The sequence below is a fragment of the Nicotiana tomentosiformis genome, chromosome 7 (assembly GCF_000390325.3).
Source record: "Nicotiana tomentosiformis chromosome 7, ASM39032v3, whole genome shotgun sequence".
Lineage (NCBI taxonomy): Eukaryota > Viridiplantae > Streptophyta > Magnoliopsida > Solanales > Solanaceae > Nicotiana > Nicotiana tomentosiformis.
Genome location: NC_090818.1, coordinates 31588365 through 31601952, shown reverse-complemented (window position 1 = coordinate 31601952; position 13588 = coordinate 31588365). Strand labels below are relative to the sequence as shown.

The 13588-nt window shown below is 36.5% G+C and overlaps 1 long non-coding RNA gene across 1 annotated transcript; it reads right to left on the bottom strand.

Moving 5' to 3' along the window:
• Positions 1 to 5559: 5559 nt before the first annotated feature.
• Positions 5560 to 7133, bottom strand: LOC108948341 (uncharacterized). The gene is made up of 2 exons (XR_001973039.3): positions 6997 to 7133; positions 5560 to 6775 (listed from the first exon to the last, which is right to left on the bottom strand). It is a non-coding gene; the product is annotated as an uncharacterized lncRNA (long non-coding RNA).
• Positions 7134 to 13588: the final 6455 nt, after the last annotated feature.

Genomic DNA, 13588 nt, shown 5'->3' with positions numbered 1-13588 from the left:
CTTGGAAGCTTTGGGAGAGCATTGGAGGCTACAAGACTCGGGATTTCATCATATTTCTATCAATTCAATACGGAAGTTTGGATTGTAACGTTAGATTGATGCTTTCTTATTCTTTAACTCTTTTTGTGATGACTTCCTCCATAATTATGGAGAGTATACCTTAGGGTTTGACGTGATTTAGTGACTTGATTATTGTTTATGGATTTGATTACTGTTTAATTGCTTGAATCTATTGGAAAAGCTTTAACTCTAGTTGTGATTTCATTCATTATCTTGATTAATCGAAAGAGGAGCATAATATTGAATATTGTTGCAACGCATGCCTTAATTTATTTTGGTACTTCTTTAAAGTAATCGAAAGAGCTTTGTGATCTACCTTGTAAATTAAGATTGAGAAATGTTCGAGAAAAGTTCCTCTTAGACCATTCTTACCAATAGATTCTTGCAAGTTTCACTACACTTCACATTAGTTTATTTTAAAGATTTAAATTTAATTGAGAGAGGAGTCTGAATCGGAAGCATAAGCTAATCACCTATTGAATTCGTGAGAATCGATAGAACCTCAGGAGTGAAATATAACAGTATCATATCCAGAATAACAATCTTGCACCTATCATGTCAAAACCCTTATTTCTCACATTAATAAGAACCCAACCCTGCTACTCTCTAGTTCTTTGCAATTAATTATCAATTGCTTTATTTTAGTAGTTAATTGTAGTTCGTAATCAATCCAATCAAGTTTTGATCATCCTGAATAGCAGTTAAACCAAAAATTACTAGACATTATTTAAATCCAATCTCTGTGGAGACGATATTTTAACTATACTATCTTTGGCTAGCGAGCATTAATTTCGTATTGTGTTTTGCGCTCGTCAACAAGACGGGAATACATACAGGAAGAATAAATTAGACAAATCATTTTTTTCCCTATGAACTCAAAATATTCAAATAATTGAAAAGGGGAATCCATAATATGCTGGTGATAGATGAACCAGACATGAGAAATTCATCGAACACTTTTGGATATAACTGCTTGATTGATACATGAGTGCAGCGGAACATATCATGTTCCACAGTCTTAATTGGCACAACAAAACAAATACAATTGAAGTCAACAAAACAAAAGTTTTTTTCAATGATAGGAACAACAAAGGCTTAGAAAATTGCTAAGGCTTGAACTCGGAAAATATTGCGAGATGTGTGTCTGTAGAAATTTAATCAGAATACCAGCAAGGTCATCCCTCGATAGTTACCAAAAGAAAATAGAATAAACTCTCCTACATCTCTGTATAGTGTATTCATCAAATGACAACCAAAGAGAACAAAAAGGGACATGCATGTGTAAATGGAGCAAAAATACTGGCATGAATTTCCATTACATGTCCTGGTTTGTTTGTATCTACTATAGCTTAGACAGGAAAGCAGTCTAGTAAAGGTTCATGTTAGGGTAAGAAAATTGTATCATATCTACAGCCTCAAAATGGGGATTTTCGGAGAGATTTAAAAAGTTTTAGCAGAGTATCAACCTGAAAATGAAATTATTACCCAGGAGAAGGAAGAAGTACAAGACATGGAATGGCTCAAATTCATGTTTTCTGTTTTGAGATGACCACTTATCTTCAGGTGGAAAAAAGATAAATAACATTAAAAAAAAATCAATTACCTTTGTTCCATTAGCACAGTGGCCATCAGAACAGTATATTACAAGCCAAAAAGCCAAAAGTGAGCTGGATATGGGACTAGCCTTACCTTTAAAATTTTTTACAAACAAGAAAATGAATTAGGCCAAAGAAAATGACAGTCATTCATCAACCTAGAGTAACCTATGATATTAAAGTCCAGATTTTTGCCGTTGGACGCTATACCACATAACAGTTATTGAAACAAAGCTGTAATATATATTTACAGATAGAATAACAAAGGGCAGTTTTGTTTCCTCCATGTGGCAAAATTACCGATAAGATTCGTCTTCACGCTGAAAGAAATGTACTTGACACTACAACATTTTAGGTCTTTAACCACACCTGAAAAGTGTGGCTTAAACTATCAGAAAGTATGACCTTTGATCAAAGGCCACACTTTCGGACCTAAGGCAACGCTTTTTAAGGGTAGCTTAAATGAGCGTAACCTTTGCTCTACGGCAACACTTTTTAAGTGTTGCTTTAGAAGCCACGCTTGAAAAGCGTGGCTAAAGAGTAATAAAGGCCACGCTTGTAGTACCCTCTATGGCAACACTTTTCGTCTACTACTACAACACATGAAAAGCATGGCCTTTGTTATTCTTTAGGTCACGCTTGAAATAGCGGCTTTTGCTACTATATAGGCCACAAATGTTTCAATCGCTATGGCCACACATTTGAAATGTGAAAATTTGTCTAAGCTATGAAGTAATTTGTTATATATATATATATATATTGCGTTCAATAAAATACATCTTTGTATTTATCTCATAATCACGTATGAAGATCTCAAGCACTAAATTATGTAAAAAGAAAATAACAAAAGAATAATTTAAATGCATATAATTGCAATGAACTTCAAAAAAGATTAAATCCCATGTAATACGTACGAATAAAGCAAATTATTTCAAGGTTCAGCTTGTAACTTTACAAAATCAAATGTATTACTATAGTATCATGAATAATAAAAATCGTAATTGTCCAAAGTCTTCATCGTTAAATTTCAATATATCAATTGTCTTTTGGCACCATTTTCAATTGCTCACCAGAACTTTCCTGCAAAATAAAATTAGTAATTAGATAGAAACCAACAGTATGCAAGTGCAAACTCAGAGCAATGTGGTAGACAAAATGTAACGACCCGACTTATCGTTTTAAGAATTAACGTCCCGCTCAGTGACTTAAAGGTCTCAAGAAACTTAGCAATATGTATAATGACCCGCAGGTGTGATCGAGTTTGATTTTCAAAATATTCAGAATTTAATTAAAAGAAAAATTCTTATTAGATGTTTAAATGGAAAGAGTTAAACGGAGAGTTGACTTTTGAGCGAACGACCCCGGAATGGAATTTCGATGATGGCAATAGTTTCGTATGAAAATTTTGGACTTGGGCGTATATTCGGATTTGGATTTGGAAGTCCGTAAGACAATTCGACGCATTTTGCCAAAACAATTAAAAAATAAAAGATTTTGAAAAGTCTGACCGAAGGTTGAATTTTTGATAACGAGGTCGGATTTCGATTCCGAAAATTTAAATAGCTTTGTTATATCATTTATGACTTGTGTGCAAAATTTGAAGTCATTCCGGATTGATTTGATATGTTTCGGCACAAGATATATAATTTGAAAGTTCAAAGTTCATAGATTTTGATTTGAGGTGTGATTCGTCGTTTTGATATTATTTGATGTGATTTGAGGCCTCGAGTAAGTCCGTAATATGTTTTGAGACTTGTTGGTATGTTCCGACGGGGTCCCGGGGGCCTCGGGTTTGATTCGGGGTGGTTCCGGACCAAGTTTGGATATTTTGATGTTGCTGGTTCTGGTATTGTTCTTCGCATTCGCGAGGAGCATCTCGCGTTCGCGGAGAAGGATTTTTCTATTGGGACTTTATCCTTCGCGAACTGCGAAGAGGTTCTCGCGTTCGCAAAAAATAAAATTTTATTGTTCGTCGTCTCACTTTGGAGACTCATATCTCGCAATACATTAAGAATTTGGAGATGATCCAAAAATGAGAATTGTAAACCTTTGTGTCTAGTTTTTATAAAGATAAACCATTTGTTATTTGAAGTTGTGTACAAAAAATTATGATAGATAAACTATAGGCTGTCCGGAAAGACTTTGAAAATCTCTGTTGCACAGGGCTGACTTTGGAAGCTTATATCTCACAATATATAAGTAACTGGGAGATGAGCAACAAATAAAAGTTATATCTCTTGGAGTCTAGTTTTCAGAAAGTCAAACCATTCATCATTTGAAGTTTTGTACCAAAAGTTATGACCATTATACTAGAGGTTGTCTGAAAAGAGTTTGAAAATGGCTTTTGAAGAATTTGTTCTTCGCGAACGCGAGGGGAGTGTCGCGAACGCGAAGAACAAACCCCTGGGAAGCAAAATAAAGTCCAAATTTGTCTCATTCTTCCATTTTTGGACCAAGGAAGCTCGGGTGAGGCGATTTTTCGCGAGTTTTTCAAGAAAAACATTGGGGTAAGAATTCATAACTTGATTTTGGTTAAATTACATGAATCTATTATTGTTTTAATCACTAAATTAGTGAATTGGGTTGAAAATAGTAAAAATCTTCTAGACTTTAATTTAAGATTTGAAGGGCGATCCGTTATCGAAATTTGATAATTTTGGTATGGTTGAATTTGTATCGGAATGGGTGTTCGGATTTCGTAAAAGATTTGTCTGGTTCCGAGGGGCGAACCCCGCGCTGTCTTTTTAGAATAAAATTTTAAGTTGGTGTTTTATTATCCGGAGTTGTTTCTGATGAATTTTAATGAAGTTATACAATTAATTTGGATAGATTTGAGCTGTCCGGAGGTCAATTCAAGCAAGAAGGCTATTTTGGAATATCGGCCTAACTTCAAAAAAGTAAGTGTCTTGCCTAACCTCGAGTGGGGGAATTACCCCTTAGGCATCGAGTCTTATGTGCCATTTGTGAAATGTGAAAAGTCGTGTACGCGAGATGACAAGTATGTACCTGGGCTTATATGTGCAAAATTTATTAAGTTAAAGTCTTAGGCATATTATGTAGTAAATTGGATAATTGTTAGTATATATTCAATCATCTAATTGCCATGCCTCGAATCACATTTATTCCGTGTAAATTATTGTGTTGTGTGAGTTGTTATTTGAAGATATAAGGGTGGCATTCCACTGTTGATATTATGTGGGTATAAGGGTGGCATTTCACTGTTGTTGTGTTTGTTGGAATATTGTCTGGACGGAGAGATAAGGGTGGCTATAGGAGAGATAAGGGTGCAATAGGAGCGATAAGGGTGGCTATTGATATTGTCAGGGCGGAGGGATAAGGGAGGCTATTATATGAGTGATAAGGGTGGCTATATGAGAGATAATGGTGGCTATTGTCAGGGATAATATATGATGATGTGGAGTGGTTGCATTGGTGATTTTATGTGATGTTGTGATATTCCTTGTGTTTATTTTTATACCTTGTACAATTTGTCATGCTGTTAGTAAATTGATAACAATCTGATTTATGTTTAAATTGGGAGCATGTGACTATTGCCAGGCGGATTATGAAATGAAATATGGGTACGAGGTGCCAGGAATAAAATAAAATGATGATATTGGCACGTGAATTGTCCGTGCAGTTGTGATATGAAATGTGGGCACGAGGTGCCATGGTTAAATGATGATGATATTGGCACGTGAGTTGTCTGTGCGGTTGTGATAATGAAATTGGCACGAGGTGTCGTGGAAATATAAAATTGGGCTGAGACCCATACTTTATGATTTTGAAATGAGTCACATGGTGACTTTTATTCGAAAGATACTTATTTGAAGGAATTATATTTGAAAAAGATTTATTTGAAAGAATTATAATTGAAAGATATTTATTAAAGGAATTATAGCTCGCCGAGGCTTATTCTTATTCTTCCATGTGCATTATTCGGTAAACAGAAACTTCTTTCTTGATGCTCTAAGAGACCTGGGCTTTGATCGGAAATGGATCAATTGGAAAAAACGAATGCACCTTGACTCCTTTCTCGTTTATTTGCAATGGATCGCCCTTTGGCGTCCTTGCACGGCTCGTTCTTCGAGTCCTGCTTCTCCCTTCCCCCTCTCCCCGTTCCTACAGACTGAAACTTGGATTATTTTGATTGATCATAAAAACCAGCAGATACTAATACTTCAAGGAATAAGAAAAGTGCTATCAGTAAAAGACTTAACAAAGAAACCAAGCATGCCATAGCAAGAAAAGAGAAACAGATTAATGTGATTACCTTGCAAAGTTCAAGAAAGCACCTCAATCTTGCTTCTTCATTTTATGTTACCTTGGATATGGAAAATTAAGAGAGATAAGAAGGCACAAGGAAGTCTAACCTTATTCATATCACATCAAAACAAGCTTGTTGTCATTACAAAAATGCAATGGATAGTTAAATTATATATTTGTTCACGAAAGAAAGTTGCTAATAAAATTGAAAGACAGTAAGGACAGCCATGAGCCATGTAATTGAAGTCTGATTCTATATCAAGCAAAATAAAATAGGAGATAGCTCCAATCTAAACCAAACTAGTATGTGCTCACAGACATTGTCTTTGAAAAGAAAAAAAAATCTTCTCATCGCAAGATTACTAGGTAGCAATAAAAATGGCTTTCTTGACAATAAGCATGTCGCTCAAGAAAAAACACCAAATGCGCAAAGAACATCAGAAAATATTAGGATATAAGAGAGATCAATTATAATTAGTGCACCCCATTAACTTTAGCTCAATGATCTTGTCATATTACCTAAAACAAAGCTTCTAAAGTCACTTTTACACTGATATTATGCATTTCTTCAAAGTAAATATGATCGACTAATAGATCAATATCTTATTCATTCGTTCTATTTGTACAAGTATACAAATGCAAGACGCGAATAAAAGAAATGCAACTCTGAGACTTTAATTTGTGAATGCAAGTAATATAGGAATTTGAATTTGGACAACACTACTTATATAGGTAGAGTTTTTGTTTTACCAGAATTTAAAAGCAGCCACAAAACAGAAAGAAGTTGAAGTATCGTATCTTGTGCCTCTTGGGATCGCTGAGCAACTACTGCCTTCTTCTTCACCTTCGCAATCCTATGAACCAAATTTGAGACTTAGTGCAGACAAAATGTTAAATGACAGACCAACATAAACAAATCTCGAAAGTGTTTGATAGAAGAATAACAACATTGTACGAAACAGCAAACCCACAACAATAGAAACAAAAATTACCATAGATATGAGTAGCTATGACTAACCGATATATCAAAAAATAAGAAATACAATGTAATATGATATAACAAGCAACACCTTACTAGCAACAAATCGTGACGGATGAGGAAGTCGCGGCGACTAGCACTGAACAAGTTAACCAAAATTACATTCTAGAGACAAGAAGCAAACCAATGAACAAAATTAGTTATTAGAAAGTGTCGGCGTGGTAAAATTTTATGCTCTTAATAGATACACTTTTAAGAGTATTTTGATTGTAATTTTTAGAGTACACTTTATAAGTGTTGGTTTTAGGATGAAAAAATAACACCCTCCAAAAGCATTGTATTATAGGTCAAAAAGCATTATCAAATATTTCATGTTTTGGCAACACTTAAAAATAGAAGCATTTATATTGAAAGAGAACGCTTTAGAAGTGTCACCAAAATTCCGTAGCCAAAAGCTCTCAGCAAATACCACCCTTCAAAAAGCGTTGCCACAAACTTTCATGGTATTTTCATGGTCCAATTGTCCCACTTCGGCTTGGAAAGGGTAGTTTCATCCGAGCCCGTTCCTACATGATATAACTACATCAAAAACACTATTTTTAGAGGACTTTTGACCTAGAGAGCTATTGGAGAGCATTGGAGGCTCCAAGACATAAGATTTCATCATCCTTCCATCAAATCAATACGCAAGTTTGGATTGTAACTTGGATTAATATTTTCTATGTTCTTAAACTTATTTGTGATGACTTTCTCCATATCTGTGGAGTAGTTTACCTTAGGGTTTGACATGATTTAGTGACTTCATTGTTATCTATGGATTTGATTATCGTTTGACTGCTTGGATTTATTGGAAGAGCTTTAACTCTAGTTGACTGGTTCTTCTATCTGGTTCATGTAGCTTCAGGTTCGCACACTTGAATCACACATGAACTGCTTGCAAAATGCCTTGCTATTTTGCTCTCAGTTCACGTTTAGCTTCTGCTTTTGTGCGTTCAATGTAGAGTGAGAACATCCTGCAATATATAGAGTTAGTAGATGAAGAAATAACTAGAGTTCTAATGCTACTCTTCCTTGATGGAAGAGTTCTAGTTAATCTCAACTCCTAACTACTTTCTTATCTTGGATAATGTTCTCGTTGAGTAAGGAGTCCTTCTCCTAATCAATTATACAATCTTTTCGATCAGGAGATATCTATTATTATGCCAGATTTTATTTATTTCCTCCATGTGCATCTCACGTGCTTTGAATCTGCCCGTGTCTATGCCTACCAGCGATGGACCTGGTTCATCCCTGAGGTCCTTTGTCAATCTTCAAAACTATCCTTTGGGCCAAAAATTCCCCCTTTTTGATGATGACAAACTCTGTGCTTCCATAAGCTTAGGGCCTATTTCAACTTAGCCCAGCATCAACACAATGTTAGAGCAATTTTCACTTATCATCAAGGACCAGGTTCATCAGGTTATAAATATCACTGTTCTAGATACAAAGCACATTTTTCCCCTTTTGGCATCATCAAAAAGTTGCATAAAAAAATATGTGAAACCTAGATTTTAAAACTTACTCATGGACACTGGGCTACTTCAAATACATTCATGGATTAATTATCAATAATCAGGCTAAGAATTTAAACTATCAGAGAAATATAAACATACAGTTAGAGCAAAAACCTGCAGATTTCATTGATAGTTGATATGATTCTTCCAGAAAACACAAAAAGAAATAAAAATACTGAAAACATGAGCAAAAACAAGAGATATCCCGAATCTGGGTCACTGAAATTTCGAGACTGGGCTTGGAAGTTAAGGCTTGGAAGAACTAGAGGCTTGATTTTTAGCTTGGAGAAGGTGCAACATGTTTTGAAGAATTCCATCATTTTTCTCATTTTCCTTTGCAAGTTCTATTCGGAGAGCATCTCTCTCAGATTCTACCACAGCCAATCGTGTCTTTAGCCTTGCTATCTCATCATCTTTTTCACCATTCTCATGCACCAAAGCTCTGACCTTGCTATTTACTAGTATCCTTTTAGATGAACCAGGTTCATTGGGAGTGACATGGACCTCATAGTCACAAGCGAGCAAGGTGTTAACCCCAAAATGGTCTTTGCTTGTAGCCATCTCCCACTTCTTCAGTAGAACCTTAAAATAAGCAAGAACAGCAGTGAGAATGAAGCCATAGGGAATTGCATGGGCTTTGGATCCATTGATAACCCTATCAATAAGTTGGATAAAACATTCAGGCCAATTGATCTGCCTCCCACTATCCAGATATTCCATCAAAACTAAGTCCATAAAGTTGGCAGTATGCCTCCTTTCCTGCCTAGACAGAACGCACGTGTTGATGAATTCAAACAATACCTTGTGGGGGGCTTCATTTCACTTTTGTAGACAGCCTTGGGCTCACTTTCTTCTTCATTATCACAGAATTTTCTGGTGATGGTCAGGGCAGTAGGAAGGGTGTCTAGGCTTGGCCATTTCTGCCTTGTGTAATCACTGTACCCTTCGGAAGATACACGTAGCATGTCACCCAGCTCCTTTGCATTAAAAGAAATATGTACCCCTTTCACCAGGCTGGTGATTCTTCCATCCTTTACCTCAGCATTGGCCATGAATTCAACAATTTCATTCCTTGCCAGTCTTCCATCTATCTAAAGAACCATGTCCTTCCACCCTTGCACCTCTAATTTTTCCAGCAACATGACTATTCATTCTTCCTCCAAATCCTTTAGGAGCCTACCCTTCAAAATAGTTCGTTTGCCAAACTTGGCCAGTTTGTCCTTGTCACTATATGACTCATCCTCCTCTTCTTCACTACATTCTTTTTCTTCAGCAATTTTAACTTGTTTGTTTTTCACTGCAGACCTGGTCCTTTTGGCCAAGGTAGATAGTTCAACAGACTTGGGTATAGATGTAGACTTCTTAGAAGACGTCTTAGCTTTCTTGGGCTTAGGGGCCTGAACCTCTACCTCAATAGTCACTTATTCACCTTGATGGACTAGGTCCATCTCATCCACATCAACAGCCTCAACAGGCTCTACCACATTTTCTTTCCCTTTCTCCACTTTTTTCTTCTTGCTTTCATCTAAAGCTTTCTGCAACTCCTCCTCACTCTACTTTAGTTGACTTCTGGTGGCTCTTTCTTGTGAGGGGGGACTCTCCACAGTGTCGGAAGAGGCAGCCTTCCTTTTCTTGTTAGCCCTAGTTGTGCTAGGGGTCTTAGCCTTGGAAGTTCTCTTCTTCTTGGGATTGTAATTGTCTCCTACTTTTTTCAATAGTTCTGCGAGGGTTTCTTCAACTGATGAACCAGGTTCATCTACATTTTGCCCAAGTTGAACCAGCCCTTCAGCGGCTTCTCCAGACACACTTCCCCTTATTTTCTTGACATTTTCCTCCACTTTATCTACTTCACAAATAGCCATTCTACATGTATCAGAAGTGGGTGAAAAATCAACCACTCTTTTACCCATTCCCCTTTCTTCACTACATGCACTCTCACTCTCTTTTTCTTTTTTCTTTTTATTTTTACCACCTCTCCTTCTGGACTCAGAAGTTTCTACATCCACCACAGATCCAACCAAAATAAACCTATTCTCCAGATTTTCAGCCAACTCAGAAATGACCTTAGTAGTAGTATTTGGGCTAGAGGTTACCTGTTCAGTATCAGAAGGCCTAGTTTCTTCCCCCGTAGTTGCAGACTTGAAGGAGTCGTCAGAGTTCTGGGGTTCTTAGTCTTGGCTAGCTTTCTGTTGTGCGTTTAATTTCTTGGATAACTCACTACCAGCCACGGTCTTGCGAGCAAGCATTTTTACTCTTCTTTTCTTAGGCTGAGGAGTGGTTGAAGATGAGAAGCATGGTGGGGGTGTACCTGGGTTATCAGAAGGGTTAGTCATTTGGTGCTTGATTTTGGAAGAAAGAAGAGAGGTAGATTGAAAATTGAAAGAAGATGGAAAGATATTTTTTTCGATGGTTTGAGAATTATGAAGAGAGGGCGGAGAAGATGATGATCAACTTAAAGAAAGGGGGTAATTAATGGGTAATGGCAGGCTCATCATAACCAAGGGGGTAATTAGAAGTCTAATCAAACTAAAATGTCAGTTTTGAATAGACGGTGGAGTTTTCCCTAGAATCTAGGTGTTTTAATTTGGTTAGGATTCTCTTAAACGGAACTGGTTTAATTTAATTAGATAAGTTTAAGAGAAATTTGGACTAAGGTAGAACTCTGCTCACGATTCAAATATTATTATTTTAAATTGTGTAAAGTGTAGAAAATATACCGTGTAATCTTGATAAACCAGGTTCTTCACTGAGAATACTCTTGTGTAAGTCTAAATTTGCCAAAATAGAGAAAATATCATTAGAGATAAATGAGTAATTTTAACACATGGCATAAGAGTATACTATTGAAAGTATGAGAGTGAGCAAAAATTAATCTAATTATGTACACAATTTTCAGATTTTCTGACCAACAAATTTATTTTTTTTCGTTGTGTACTCTGAACTGGTCCTTTTAGGTGATCTTAATCATCCCTAATTCTAATATGTTCCTTTCAAAGTGATCTCTACTTAGGGCTTTTGTGAAGATGTCAGTTATTTGCTTGTCAGTGGCACAAAATTCTACAGTGATCAACCCCTTTTCATAGTTATCCCTCAAAAAATAATGCCTAACATCTATGTGCTTAGTTCTCTTGTGATGAACCGGGTTCTTTGTCATACTAATTGCACTAGTGTTATCACAAAAAATAGGGATACGACCAACATCAATTCCAAAGTCCATTAATCTCTCTTTGATCCACAACAATTGATCACAACATGAAGCAACAGCAACATACTCAGCTTCAGCAGTAGATAAGGCCATTGAATTTTGCTTTTTGGTGGCCCAAGACACAAGACATGAGCCAAGAAAGTATGCCATACCTGAGGTGCTCTTTCTATCCACAAGAAAACCTGCATAATCAGCATCAGCATATCCCACAAGATTGAAATTACTATCTTTTAGATACCAAAGACAAAGATCAGTGGTACCTTTTAGATATCAAAATTCTTTTGACAGCAGTCAAGTGAGACTCCTTTGGATTTGCCTGAAATCTTGCACAGAGGCCTACACTGAAAACAATATCAGGTCTACTAGCAGTGAGATACAACAATGAGCCAATCATTCCCCTATACAACTTCTGATCGATAGATGAACCAGGTTCATCTATATCCAACTTTGTAGTTGTTGTAATATGAGTGTCAATTTCTTTGGAATCTTCTATTTTAAACCTTTTAAACAACTCTTTTACATACTTCTGATGATGGATCATAGTTCTATTTGGATTTTATTTAATTTGTAAGCCTAAAGATAAATTAAGCTCACCCATCATGCTCATTTCAAATTCACTCCCCATTAGTTTAGCAAATTTTTTACTTAACTTATCAGTAGTTGCTCCAAAGATTATATCATCAACATATATATGAACTACCAAGAGATCTTTACCTTTTTCTTTCAAGAATAAAGTATTATCAATTTTACCTCTCTTGTAGTCATGCTCAAGCAAAAATATTGATAATATTTCATACCATGCTCTTGGCGCCTGCTTGAGCCCATAAAGTGCTTTGTCAAGTTTGTACACATGATCATGACTCTCCTTGCTTTCAAACCCCGGAGGTTGCTTGACAAACACTTCTTCCTTTAGATAGCCATTGAGGAAGGCACTCTTGCCATCCATCTGATGGAGGGCGAATTCCATGTAAGCATCAAAGGCTATAAGGAGTCTTATTGCTTCCAACCTTGCAACTGGAGCAAAGGTTTCATCACAGTCTATGCCCTCTTCCTGGATATATCCTTGAACCTCCAATCTTGCCTTGTTCCTTGTAACAGTTCCATCTTCATCAAGTTTGTTTCTGAAGACCCATTTTGTGCCAATTATTGATTTGTCCAAGGGTCTTGGTACCAGATGCCAAACTTGACTCCTTTCAAATTGGTTGAGTTCATCCTGCATTGCATTTACCCGGTCTACATCCTGCAAAGCCTCAGCAATATTTTTAGGTTCAATAAGAGATAAGAAAGCATCAAAAGTATAAAGATTCTTTAATGACGATCTGGTTTTGATTCCAGAGGTTGGATCAGTAATTATGTTCTTAATGGGATGAGAACTTTGATACTTGTAAGGTTTCACAACCAACTGGTTACCCCTTGATATTCCTTCAGTGTTTTCTTGATGTGGAACAAGTTTATGGACAGGTTCCATTGAGGTCTGGGGATCATTTCCTCTTTGTTCTGTTCCCCCTGTCATGTTGCTCTGGGTAGAAGAACCTGTTCCATCACATGTTCCTTCTTCCAGTGCAGCTTCAGTCTGGGCTGTGGTTTCATTTAAGTTTCTTACCAGCCCAATTGCTTCATCATCATATTCCTGTCTCTCAGAAAGAATGTTAGTTTCATCAAAAATCACATGAACACTTTCTTCAACACATATAGTTCTTTTGTTATAGACTTTATAGGCTTTGCTATGTGAAGAATATCCCAAGAATACTCCCCCATCACTTCTGGGATCAAACTTACCTAGGGAGTCTTTACCATTGTTGTGCACAAAGCACTTGCATCCGAATGTCCTAAGATGTGATATATTTGGTTTTCCCCCTTTAAGTAACTCATAAGGAGTTTTCTCAACAAGAGGTCTAGTCATGCATCTATTTATGATGTAGCACGCAAT